The sequence below is a fragment of the Nicotiana tomentosiformis genome, chromosome 5 (genome assembly GCF_000390325.3).
Source record: "Nicotiana tomentosiformis chromosome 5, ASM39032v3, whole genome shotgun sequence".
NCBI classification, from domain to species: Eukaryota; Viridiplantae; Streptophyta; class Magnoliopsida; order Solanales; family Solanaceae; genus Nicotiana; species Nicotiana tomentosiformis.
In genome coordinates, this window is record NC_090816.1 from 120,885,024 (window position 1) to 120,898,581 (window position 13,558).

A 13,558-nucleotide genomic window follows, 5' to 3' on the forward strand; every position below is an offset into this window, starting at 1 on the left:
GTTTTTGTGGTGGATCCTTGAGCTGAATTCAAGTCAATTTTATTTGAACTCGGAATAGTGGAACCCTTAGGTCCGAGTTGAGTGAGAACAAAGTCTCGAACTCTAAATGTATTGGCCCTTAGGCCCTTTTAGGTTGGGCCCATATGGCCTCTAAAAGATGGCTATTTTCCCCTTTCGGCTTAAAAGACTTAGTAAAAATTCCTTTATGCCTTAGCATGCATTTTGTTTTTACCCATTGGGTTTTTTGAGGGTCTGATGTCTGTTGATGCCCTTTTTATTTTTGTGCCTTATCACGTTTGTGTTAAAGATAATTTGATACCTCTTAAGGTTTTTCGAGGGCTGATTTTATCGAAGCCCTTTTGATTATTTCCCGAGGGTATCCTTTTTTAACATATTTTTCAGTGAATTTGAAGGCCTATCATTATTGCGGAATTCGGGCGTCTCCTTTGGGTATGTATTTTGGCCGTAGCCTTCAGGTATGCCTCTTGGGCTTATTTCCCAATAACATTTCAAATTAGTTTGAAATGTCAGTCCCCGAGAATGGTGGTCTTGGCCTATAGATCGAGGTGTGCCTCTTTGAGGTCTTATGAATTTGAGTTTAGATAACTCGAATATGCCTATCATTGATGGTAGTCGCCGAGTGTATATTTACACTTCGTCTCTTGAGTCGTTTCTCACAATATCATAAGCATGAGGTTTGTATAGAAGAGGTTTTTCTTCAAGACACAAAATGTTTAAATGAAGAGAGAATTCTTCTTTGAATAGTTTATACATGTTTTGCCATCGGGGCTCGACTAATTTATATGGACACGGTTCACTTGACATGAAGTACTATTCTCAAGAATACAATATCCGAAGGTGATGCCCTCCAGTATTCGAGATTGATTGCAAAGAAGCCTTGGATACTGTTGAATTATCCTCAGGTAGCACATAATTGTTGCCTCGTTAAAAACCTCGTAGGAAAAACCTATTTGGGATAAAAACCAATCTAAGGGAAAAAGAGTGCAACGCGTACTTTAAAACCCGAGGTCTCGATGTCTTTGGTCGAACTCCTGCAATGAGTTAGCGTCGAATATATATAAACGAAAGAAGGGAGAAAGTCATACCTTAACAATAATATCGTTTGAGAAGTGATATGTTCCAGTTGCTTGACAGTGGTTCGCCGTCTATCGTTCCGAGTTTATAAGACCCTTTACCGACTATATCGAGGACTTGATAGGGTCCTTCCCAATTCGGGTCGAGCTTCCCTTCATTAGGATCTCAAGTGTTGATGGTGACCTTCCTTAGGACTAAGTCCCCGACCCTAAAGTGGCGAAGGTTGGTTCTTCTATTGTAGTACCTTTCGATTCGTTGCTTTTGTGCAGCCATTCGAACGAGTGCCGCTTCTTATTTTTCATCTAATAATTCGATGCTAGTATTCATCGCCTCATGGTTAGATTTCTCCATTTCATGTCAAAACCTAGTGTTGCGTTCTCCGACTTTGACGGGAATCAATGCTTCAGAGCCATATACTAAGGAAAATTGAGTTGCCCCTATATTGGACTTCGATGTTGTTCGATATGCCCAAAGGACTTCGGGTAGAATTTCTCTCCACTTCCCTTTACCTTCGTTCAACCTTTTCTTCAGGTTTTGGATGATAGTCTTGTTCGCCGATTCGACTTGTCCGTTCCCACTAGGGTGATACAGTGTTGACAATATCCTTTTTATTTTATGGTCTTCGAGAAATTTCATCACTTTACTAGCGATAAATTGTTTACCATTGTCGCATACTATTTATGCGGGTATCCCGAGTCGATACACGATGTGATCCCAGATGAAATCTATAACCTCTTTTTCTATCTCTTTCTCGAACACCTGTGCTTCAACCCATTTAGAAAAATAGACAGTCACAAATAAAATGAACTTAGCTTTACTTGGGGCCGATAGAAGAGGGTCAACGATATCTATCCCCCATTTCATGAATGGCCACGAGAATAGGACTGAATGAAGTTGTTCTCCGGGCTGATGGATCATCGGTGCAAACCTTTGTGAATTTTCCATGCTATCCCTTTAGTATCCTTCTCTAATGATTTTGTAAATCAGTAATTCGGCGCCGGAGTGGTTCCCACAAGTGCCTTCATGGACCTCTCATAAAATATAATCGGTGCCTCCTGGTCATGAGCACACTGCCAATGGTCCATGGAATATTCTTCAGTATAATGTTCCATCTTCAGCCAATGTGAATCAAGCAGCTTTGGTTCGTAGGGTTCTCGACTCTTTAGGGTCCGATGGGAGCTTTCCATTCTTCAAGTATTCAATATATTTATTCCTCCAATCCCAGGTTAAGCTTGTAGAGTTTATCTCGACATGACCTTCCTCGATCACAGATCTCGAGAGTTGAACGATAGTCCTCGAGCTGATCTCATCTTCCTCGACCGATGACCCCAAGTTTGCCAGTGCATCAGCCTCAATGTTTTGTTCTCCAGGTACATGCTGTAAAGTCCATTCCTTAAAATGGTGCAAAGTTACCTGTAGCTTGTCCAAATACCTTTGCATTCTATCCTCTTGAACTTCGAAGGTTTTGTTTACTTGATTCACCACTAGTAAAGAGTCAGACTTGGCTTCAATGACTTCTTCCCCCAATCTTTTAGCTAGCTCGAGACATGCAATCATGCCCTCGTACTCGGCCTCATTGTTAGTCAACCTAGAAGTTTTGATAGATTGCTTAATAGTGAAACCCGTGGGCGGCTTCAAAATGATGCCTAGACCGGACCCCTTCACATTTGAAGCACCGTCTATGAAAAGGGTCCATACTCCCGATGACGTACCTGAGCTTAACAAGAGTTCCTTTTCAACTTCGGGTATGAGGGTTGGCGTGAAATCGGCCACAAAGTCCGCTAAAATTTGAGACTTGATGGCCGTCCGAGGTTTATATTCGATGTCATACCCATTGAGTTTGATGTCCTATTTGGCCAATCGGCCCGATAGTTCGGGCTTGTGCAAAATATTACGAAGTGGGTAAGTGGTTAATACACATACTGGGTGACATTGAAAGTATGGTATTAACTTTCTAGAGGTGCTAATCAGTGCAAGTACAATTTTTTTGAAGTGTGGATATCTAGTTTCTGCTTCTCCTAAGGTTCAACTTACATAATAAACGAGAAATTGCGTACCTTGCCCTTCTCGAACTAGCACACCACTTACCGCGATTTTCGATACTGCCAAGTACAAGTAAAGCTTCTCATCTGCCTTTGGAGTGTGAAGCAGTGGTGGGCTCGATAGGTATCGCTTCAACTCTTCAAATGCATGTTGGCATTCCGGGGTCCAGGAGAAATCATTCTTTTTTTAGTAAAGAGAAGAATTTGTGGCTTCGATCCGATGACCACGAAATGAATCGGCCTAAGGCAGTTATCCACCCAGTTAGCCTATGTATGGCTTTTACACTATCCACGACGCCGATGTCTTCGATGGTGTTGATTTTATCAGGGTTGATCTCAATTTCCATATTCGATACCATGAAGCCAACGAACTTGCCCGAACCAAACCTGAAAGGACATTTCGCAGGATTGAGCTTCATGTTGTATTTTCTTAATATCTCGAATGTTTCTTGCAAATGAGCCAAATGGTCCTCTATGCGCAAGGACTTAACTAGCATGTCATAAATATAAACCTCCATTGATTTACCTATATGTTCTTCGAACATTTTATTCACTATGTATTGGTAAGTAGCTCCTGCATTCATTAGCCCGAAGGGCATTACATTATAACAATATGTTCCACACTTGGTGATAAATGAAGTCTTTTCTTGCTCTTCCGGGTTCATTTGGATTTGATTGTACCCGGAATACGCATCGAGAAAAGTAAGGATCTCATAACCGGTCGTGGCATCGATCATGCGATCTATGTTAGGCACTGGAAAAGAATCTTTGGGGCACGCCTTGTTTACATCCTTATAATCTACACACATTCTAAGTTTATCCCCTTTTTTTAGGGACTACAACTACATTGGCTAACCATTCGGGATATTTCACCTCCCAAATGGATCCTATTTTGAGAAGTTTAGTTACCTCATCCTTTATGAATGCGTGCTTTACTTCGGACTGGGGTCTTCTCTTTTGCTTCATCGGTTTAAATCTAGGGTCCAGGCTTAGCCGATATGTCATTACCTTAGGCGGGTACTCAATGAATACAACCTGTTCCACCTCTTCGACCATTGATTTGGTGGTGTCAGTATCTTCGGGAACAACAAAAGTTCGAGGGGTCAGAAAATCCTCCTCTTCTTCTTCTATCTCCCTCTTCCCCGATTCAGTCGAGGCTGGTGGCTGTGATTGCTATTTGACTTCCTGTTTATCTTTGGTGTTTGACCTTTCCGAGGCTGATAGTAATGATATCGGTGTTACCTCATCGACCATAAACATTTCCTTTGCAGTATGCTGCTCCCCGTATATTATTTTCACACCGTCTGATGTCAGAAATTTTATCATTTGGTGAAGAGTCAAAGGGACTACTTTTATATTGTGGATCCAAGGCCTTCCAAGTAGGGCATTGTACCTCATGTCACCCTCGATCACCTAGAACTTAGTATCTTGAATGGTTCCAGCCACGTTCATCTGTAGAATAATCTCCTCTTTAGTTGTTTCACTGGCCATATTGAAGCTGTTTAGGATCCGAGCTGTGGGAAAGATTTGATTTTGTAGGCCGAGCTGCTCCACGGCATTCGATCGAATGATATTCGCTGAGCTAACTGGACCCACTAAAAAATTCTTAACTTGAACTTTATTTAATAAGATAGAAATTACCAGAGCATCATTGTGGGGCTGAGAAATGCCCTCTGCTTCTTCGTCGTTGAATGATCAAGTTCTTTCGGGCACATAATCTCGGGTTCGTTTTTCCCCAGTGATTGATACCTTAGTCCGTTTGAATATGGGTCCCTGTGGAATGTTGACCCCACCGACGATCATATGAATGACATGTTGGGGTTCCTCCTGTTCATTTTTCCTATTGGCGTCTCTTTATTTGAAATGATTATTGGCTCGGTCATTGAGGAACTCTCAAAGGTGGCCCTCATTGAATAGACGTGCTACCTTCTCCCTTAATTGCCTGCAATCCTCAGTTTTGTGACCATGCGTACCATGATACTTGCATATCAAATTTGGGTTTCTTTGAGAAGGATCAGTGTGTATGGGTTTGGGCCACGTAGTATCATTGATCCTTCTGATTGCCGATACAATGCCTGATGCATCAATGCTTAAGTTATATTTCGATAACCAAGGTGCTTATGTGGGATCCGCGTACTTTTCAAAACCATTCTTGCTTATAAGTCCTCGAGAATTCTATCCTCGATCACTTCTCCGTTCATTCCAGGCGGAATTGCGTCCTGAACCATTATCCTTATTGTTCCTTTGATATGCGTTATATGGTTGATATCAGTCTCTGTTCGACCTTGGATCCCTATCGATGTCCCTCTGATTTTTAACTGCCGACCTATTTGTATGTGCTGAACCGGAAGGAGCTCCCAATTGATCGTACTCAACCCTGATCTTCGATTGGTATCGATTGTGCACATCTGCCCAAGTTACAGCTGGATATTCGATCAAATTTTGTTTCAACTTGCGTGATGCTACCAAACTCCGCTCGTTCAACCTTTGGGTGAATTCTTGAATGACCTAATCATATGTGACTGGTGGCAACTCCATGCGTTCCAATTGAAATCGGGACACAAACTCCCTCAGCATTTCATTATCCTTTTGTCTTACCTTGAAAAGGTCTGATTTCCTCATTGCGACCTTTATGGCCCCGGCATGTGCCTTTATAAAATAATCTGCTAACATGGCAAATGAGTCGATGGAATTTGGTGGCAGGTTGTGATAACAAATCATTGCTCCCTTCGAAAGGGTCTCTCCGAATTTTTTCAACAGCACAAATTCGATTTCATCATCCTCTAAATTGTTACCCTTGATGGCGCATGTATATAAAGTAACATGCTTGTTGGGATCGGTGGTACCATTACATTTGGGTATGTCTGGCATACGAAACATCTTTGGAATAGGCTTTGGAGCCGCACTTGGAGGAAAGGGTTTTTGTACAAACTCCTTTGAATCCATCCCTTACAAGATTGGCGGTGCCCTCGATATCTGATCAACTCGAGAGTTGTATGTCTACACTTATTTATCCTTGGCTTCGATTCTCTTCTTCCCTGATTCAATTCTTTTGGTGAGCTCCTCCAGTATTTTAATTATCGCAGGATCAGCCCCCGATTCATTACCATTCAGCCTCTCCGGTACTGGCTCGGTACGGTGAGTAATTTCCGACTCGACCCTATTCGGAGCTCTATATTGATTTTGTAACTGAGTAATAGCGGCTTGCTGAGCCTGAAGAATCTCGAATATTACTTGGAGACTAACTCCCTCATCTCCTCTTCCCTGTGTTCCTTGGCCACTAGATCATCCTTCTCTGCGTACACTCCCATCGAGATTTGCGCTTAGGTCTGCATTTAGAGCAACGTGCAAACTGACATCGATGGAGTTGGAAACCGGTGCTCCCCCGTGATTAGCCTATGTCACTTCGATTCCCGGAGCAATCACATTTGCGTTTTCACTATGGAATCCGAGGCCATTGTCACCGTGTGTGGATGCGTTTTGTGATTTTGACATGTTTTAACCTGAAAGCAAAGATACATGACAAGAACAAGCGTAAAATAGTGTGTTTCAGCAGAATCAGTACTGAAAAATCACTATTATCCTTAGTCCCACGGTGGACGCCAAACTATTTATCCTAAAATTCGAGTAACAATTAAACTTATTTAGTGGTTTTATTGATACGTGATTTAATCCAATACTAATTGATAAATAAGCAATTGAATGGATAATCTGAATAGTAAAATATATCAAACAAGTATTCTAGCAGTGCTTTCGACCTCGATTCGAGATGGTCTCGAGGTTGGGTAAGACGAACAGTAAAGAACAGAAAATAAATAATGATGAACAGTAATGGATAGTAAGTAAAATAGAGAGCAGCGTTTTTGTATAAGTTTTTCAGTGAATCAATCCCCCCTACAAATAAATGGGATCCCTCTTTATATAGTAGATGAATCTTAAATAAGGTACAATTCTAATAACGGAAACAAATCCCATAATTGGCATCAATAACCGCTTGATTCGATCTGTTCCGAAATTTCCGCCGAGATCTTCGGTCGGTTGCTAATATTTCACCATTCTGTTATTATGCCTTACTCGAAGTCGGTCATGCTCGGTCTCGATCTTCAGTGAGCACTTCGATCTTCATACTCCATACTCTGCCATTGATCTCGAGCCTGGTCTATTACGAGCTTACTCTCGAGGCAACTCCTCGTGCCTAAGAAATATGACATGTCCAATTTCGACCGTATACAATTTTATAGTGAGAAAATCAGGAAGATTATTATCTGATCATTTTTTATAAATTATTTGAAATTCGAAGGGAGACAATAATGCTTGCTATCTCGCAAACATTTATTTTGACACATCATGTTTAAAATCTTTATTAAAGATAAATTTTGTTGCTTGGCAATTAGTTTTTATTAAAAACTTCTGATTATATAAATCAGTTTGGAATTTCATAACACACTTTACTACATCAAGGATTTGCTTAGCTACAGTAGCATAATTCTTTTGGGAATTATTTTATTTTCCTGAATAGAATTAAACAAAATATTCTTGTTTATCAGTTGGGGAACACTGTTTTAGTATCCCACCATATTCTATATCCGAGGTATCAGTTTCAACTACATTTGCCCAACTTGGGTTAGCAAGAGTTAAACATGAAAGATTATTAACCTTCTGTTTAATTCTTTTGACTGATTTTGTATGATTAATAGTCCATGGCTTAGGATTCTTCTTTAGTCTATCATAAAGAAGAGCAGTATCTTTGGCTATATCCTGTATAAATGGAGAAATATAATTTAAACCTCTTAAGAATCTTTGAAGATGGGTTTTATCAGTAATTATATCAGGAAATTTAGAAGCAAATTTAATACTTCTATTAATAGGAATTATTCTACCATTTTCAATATTATTTTCAAGAAATCTTATATTAATTTGAAAAAGAGACATTTTGGGTTTAGATATTACTAGACCATTCTGAACTATAATCTTTCTAAACAAATCGAGATATTTGAAATGTAGTTCAATATTTTTTGAAAATACCAAAATATTATCTAAAACCAAAAGGCATAACATTCCACTCATATTGACCTATTGGGACATTAAAAGCAGTTTTATACTTATCAGTTTCAGATATCTGAATTTGCCAGTAACCCGATTTTAAATCAAAATTTGAAAATATTATAGCATCATGTAATCTATCTAATAAATTTTTTTATTAGGAATAGGATACCAAATCCATTTTAAAATCTTATTAAGAGGTTTGTAATTAATAACCAATCTAGGAACTACTCGTTCCTGTTTAACATGTTTATTAACATAAAAAGCAGTACAAGACCATTTGGACTTTGAGGGTCTTATTAAACCCTTTTGCTGTAAGGAATTTATATCCTTTTAGCATAACTCTAAATATTCAGAATTCAACTGACCAGGTCTAGCCTTGGTAGGAATATTATCCTCTGAGAAGTCTTCTTCATAGGGAAGACTTACAATATATTACTTTCTATTCCAAAACTGGTTTAGATGATTTCCACATATTTGTAAAGAAAACTGATTTTTTTAATAAATCAATTTTATTAACTAGTTTAGAATTTTTTAAATCATGTTCAATAGTAAGAGAACAAATTTCAATTAATATAAATATTGATGTCATACTTGCATGCACATATATATATATATATATATATATATATATATATATATATATATATATCTAATTCTAACTATTAATAAGGGAGAATAAGCACGAATGCTTGGCATGGCTAAAGGTATTGCAGTAATTTCATTAAAATTGAGCCATATGATTGGCCGAAAAGCAATTTTACTATAGCTATAGCATAAATTTTTCAGTTACTTGACAAAACTACCCTCTACTTATCTCATCAACAATCAGCACACCACTATTTTATGTTTTATTTTTTCCCCTGTTTTAATCATTTATTGTGTAGTTGCCTGCATGCGTGTTTGGTAAATTTGGCAAACTTTGAGCACATCTTATATAGTGAAAAACAGCCAATGTGGCGTCAGAATATTCTGAAGTTTTTTGCCCTTGTTTTCATCTTTTACTGCATAGTTGTCTGTAGGTGTTTTGGCAAATTTGGCAAGTTTGTGTCACGACCCGGAATTCCCACTGTCGGAATCGTGATGGCGCGTAACATTTCACTTGCTAGACAAGCTAACGTTAGTGAATCATTAAGCCAATTCTTTCACATTTCAGTAATTAACAACAAATAAGCTATAACGAGTTAAAAATGAGTGCGGAAATGTATAACAGCCTCAATATATACATACTACTACCTGGATCTGGAGTCACAGTTCACGAACTTCTAAGATTTTTCTACAAGTAAAGGTCTGAAAGAGATACAACTATTTTCAAAATGAAAGAAATAGTAAAGTATAACATATAGAAGGGGACGCCAGGGTCTGCGGACGCCGGCAGATCTATCTTGGGTCTTCTATCAGACGAATCCGAGCACCACAATCTGCACAGGAAGTGTAGAGTGCAGTATCAGTACAACCGACCCCATGTACTGGTAAGTGCCGAGCCTAACCTCGACAAAGTAGTGACGAGGCTAAGGCGGGTCAATCACACTACAACCTGTATGCAGTATATATAATAAAAGAATGATAGGAAATATAGAATAGAAGAAAGCAGTAAATTGCAAGAAATACGTCAACTCCCGGAGATATATCAACAGTGTTCAGAGATTACCAATCCTTAAGTGTAAAAGAGAATACCATACGGCTAACACAGTTCAGGGAGAAACATAAACACATAGGTTGTTGTGGCGCGCAACCCGATCCTACCGTACATCTCATATTCCTCCCTTATTTCCTCATAATAGCATAAATGACAGTGAATATATATAAAAGTGTTGCGGCCTGCAACCCGATCCCACCATATCACAATAATATAATCATAGTCCACCCTTATTCCACCAAACAATCCACCCTTATTACACCTGTTGCAGCGTGCAATCCGTTCCCACCATTCATTATCAAATCATCTTTATTCCACCTCAATATATATCACCCTTATTCCTACGGTTTCGGTGTACAACCCGATACCACAATATTAATATTAATTACTTAATATGTACAGAAATTTCACAATTTATGTCACAGAATCCTTTCACAAAAATTAAATCTCAAACTGACACAAATAGGAATTTTATACACCATGAAAGTCCACATAAGTAATGCTACACAGCGAGACTAATTCAGAATATACAGTAGTAAGGTACCGGTAAAGCAGCTTAAGCAAATAATAGGAGATAATGGAACTATAAAAAGAAAAATATCATGAACAAGAGAAAACATTGCCTAACAAGTAGCAATTAGGCATGGGAACACAAATGGGAGCATGTAACAATTAAGACAGGGAAAGAGATAATATGAGAAAATGGGAAATCGGGGAAAAACAAATAAATTGGTGGCCCATAACTCGTCACCTAACATATACACCGCTCACATGATTTTTACATAGCAAATAGTCTGAGGGTTCCTAATTCCCTCAAGTCAAAGTTAGACACAACATTAACCTCACTCCACATGCCACTCAATGCTTAAGTACAGCTTTTCCTCTAGAATCCACCTCCAAACCACTCATATCTATCCACAAACGACTCAATAATATCAAATATTGCTAAAGAAATCAATTACAATGCATAAATTTAGATTCCCCAAACTTTCTCCCAAAAAGTCTAAAATCGACCCCGGACCCGCTTGGTCAAAACCCGAGGTTCGGACTAAAATCCATTCACCCATTCACCCCGAGCCCGATTATGCATTTAGTTTTGAAATCAGACCTCAATTTGAGGTCTAAATCCCAATTTCCCAAAAATCCCTAATTCTACCCAAACCCTCAATTTTCACCATGAAAATCCTAGATTTTAGGTTGAAAATTCATGAAATGTGATGGGTAATTGAAACAAAGTGGGTTAGGATCACTTACCAATGTTCTAGGGAAGAAATGGTCTTGGAAAAATCGCCTCTAAGGTTTTAGGTTTTGAAAATTTGGAAAATGAACCAAAATCTCGTCCAAATATCGTTTTGATCAGTTGCAAGTGTCGTATTTGTGACCTGGGGTTCGCAAATGCGATCCCCGCAAATGCAAAAAACCCATCGCAAATGCGAAGGTCTACCCATTCCTGCTATCTTCGCAAATACGAAGAAAACCTCGCAAATGCAAGCCTGACCCTTTCGCAAATGTGATCACTGCCTCCCCCTTCCCAGTTCGCAAATGCGAAGAACTTGTTCGCAAATGCGAAAACTATAAGGCTAGCTATTCTTCGCAAATGTGAGAAATAGCTCGCAAATGCGGAACCTGCAGGGGTCGCAATTGTGATGCCTGATCTCGCAAATGCGAGATCATAGGCCTGCACCAAATATTGCAACACCAGCTATATTCTAAGTCCAATTTTCACTCTGTAGCTTATCCGAAACTCACCCGAGCCCTCGGGGCTCCAAACCAAACACACACACACACACGTCTAAAAACATCATACAAACTTGCTCGCGCGATCAAGTCACTAAAATAACACCTAGAACTACAAATTGAACACCAAATCGAATGAAATTTTCAAGAAAACTTTGAAATTCCTATTTTCATAAGCGGACGTACGAATCATGTCAAATCAATTTCGTTTTTCATCAAATTTCACAGCCAAGTCGTAAATATGGTATTGGACCTATACCGGGTTTCGGAACCAAAATATGGACACGTTATCCAATAAGTCAAACTTTGGTCAAACACTTCAATTTCATTAAGCTTTCAACTTTCAAATTTTGACATAGTCCGATATCTCGGGCTAGGGACTTCCGATTTTGATTTCGGGTATACGCCCAAGTCCCAAATCACGATACGGATCCACCGGGACCGTAAGAGTACGAATTCGGGTCCGTTTACTAAAAATGTTGACCGAAATCAACTCAAATGAGATTTTAGGTAAACTTTCTTATTTTATTCAGTTTTTAGCATAAAAGTTTTTCGGAAAAACACCCGGACTACGCACGTAAATCGAGAAAGGCTAAATATGACTTTTAAAGGTTTTAGATAACAGAATTATGTTTAAATCATAAGATGATCTATCGGGTCATCACATTCTCCACCTCTAAAATAACTGTTCATCCTCGAACGGACATAGAAAAGTACTTGGGCTAGTGAAAAGATATGGATATCTACTCCGCATGTCCGACTCGGACTCCCAAGTAGCTACCTCAACGGGATGACCTCTCCTCTGCACTCGATCTGAAGGATAACTCTTAGACCTCAGCTGTCGAACCTGCCAAGCTAGAATAGCCACCGGCATCTCCTCGTAAGTCAAATCCTTGTCCAACTGGACAGAGCTGAAATCTAACACATGAGATGGATCACCGTGATACTTCCGGAGCATGGACACATGGAATACCAAATGAACAGCTGCTAAACTAGCTGGCAATGCGAGTCTGTAAGCCACCTCGCCCACTCTCTCCAGAATCTTAAAGGGCCCAATATACCTAGGGCTCAACTTGCCCTTCTTTCCTAATCTCATTACACCATTCATGGGTGATACCCGAAGAAACACTCTCTCTCCGACCATGCATGCGACATCACGAACTCTTCGGTCGGCAAAACTCTTCTGCTTGGACTGATATATGCAAAGTCGATCCAGAATAATATTGACCTTATCCAAGGCATTACACCATTCATGGGTGATACCCGATGTAACACTCTCTCTCCGACCATGCATGTGACATCATAAACTCTACGGTCGGCATAATTCTTCTTCCTGGACTAAGCTGTGAGAAGTTGATCCTGAATAATCTTGACCTTATCCAAGGCATCCTGTACTAGATCTGTACCCAACAACCGAGCCTCTCCCGGCTCAAACCACCCAACTGGCGACCGGCACCGCCTACCGTATAATGCCTCATAGGGAACCATCTGAATGCTCGACGGGTAGCTGTTGTTATAGGCGAACTCTACAAGAGGCAAGAACTGATCCCATGATCCTCCGAAGTATATAAAACATGCGCGGAGCATATCCTCCAAGATCTGAATAGTGTGCTCGGACTGCCCGTCCGTCCGAGGATGAAACATTTTGCTCAACTCAACCCGCGTGCCCAACTCATGTTGTACTTCTCTTCAAATGTGCGAGGTAAACTACGCACCTCGATCAGAAATGATAGACACAGGCACACCGTGGAGACGGACTATCTCGCGGATGTAAATCTCTGCCAATCGCTCCAAAGAATAGGTAACTGCCACATGAGTGAAATGTGCTGACTTAGTCAGCCTGTCCATAATGACCCAAACTGCATCTAACTTCTTCTAAGTCTGTGGAAGTCCAACAACGAAATCCATAGTGATACGCTCCCACTTCCACTCAGGAATCTCTATCTTCTGAAGCAAACCACCAGGTCTCTGATGCTCATACTTTACTTGTTGACAATTTAGA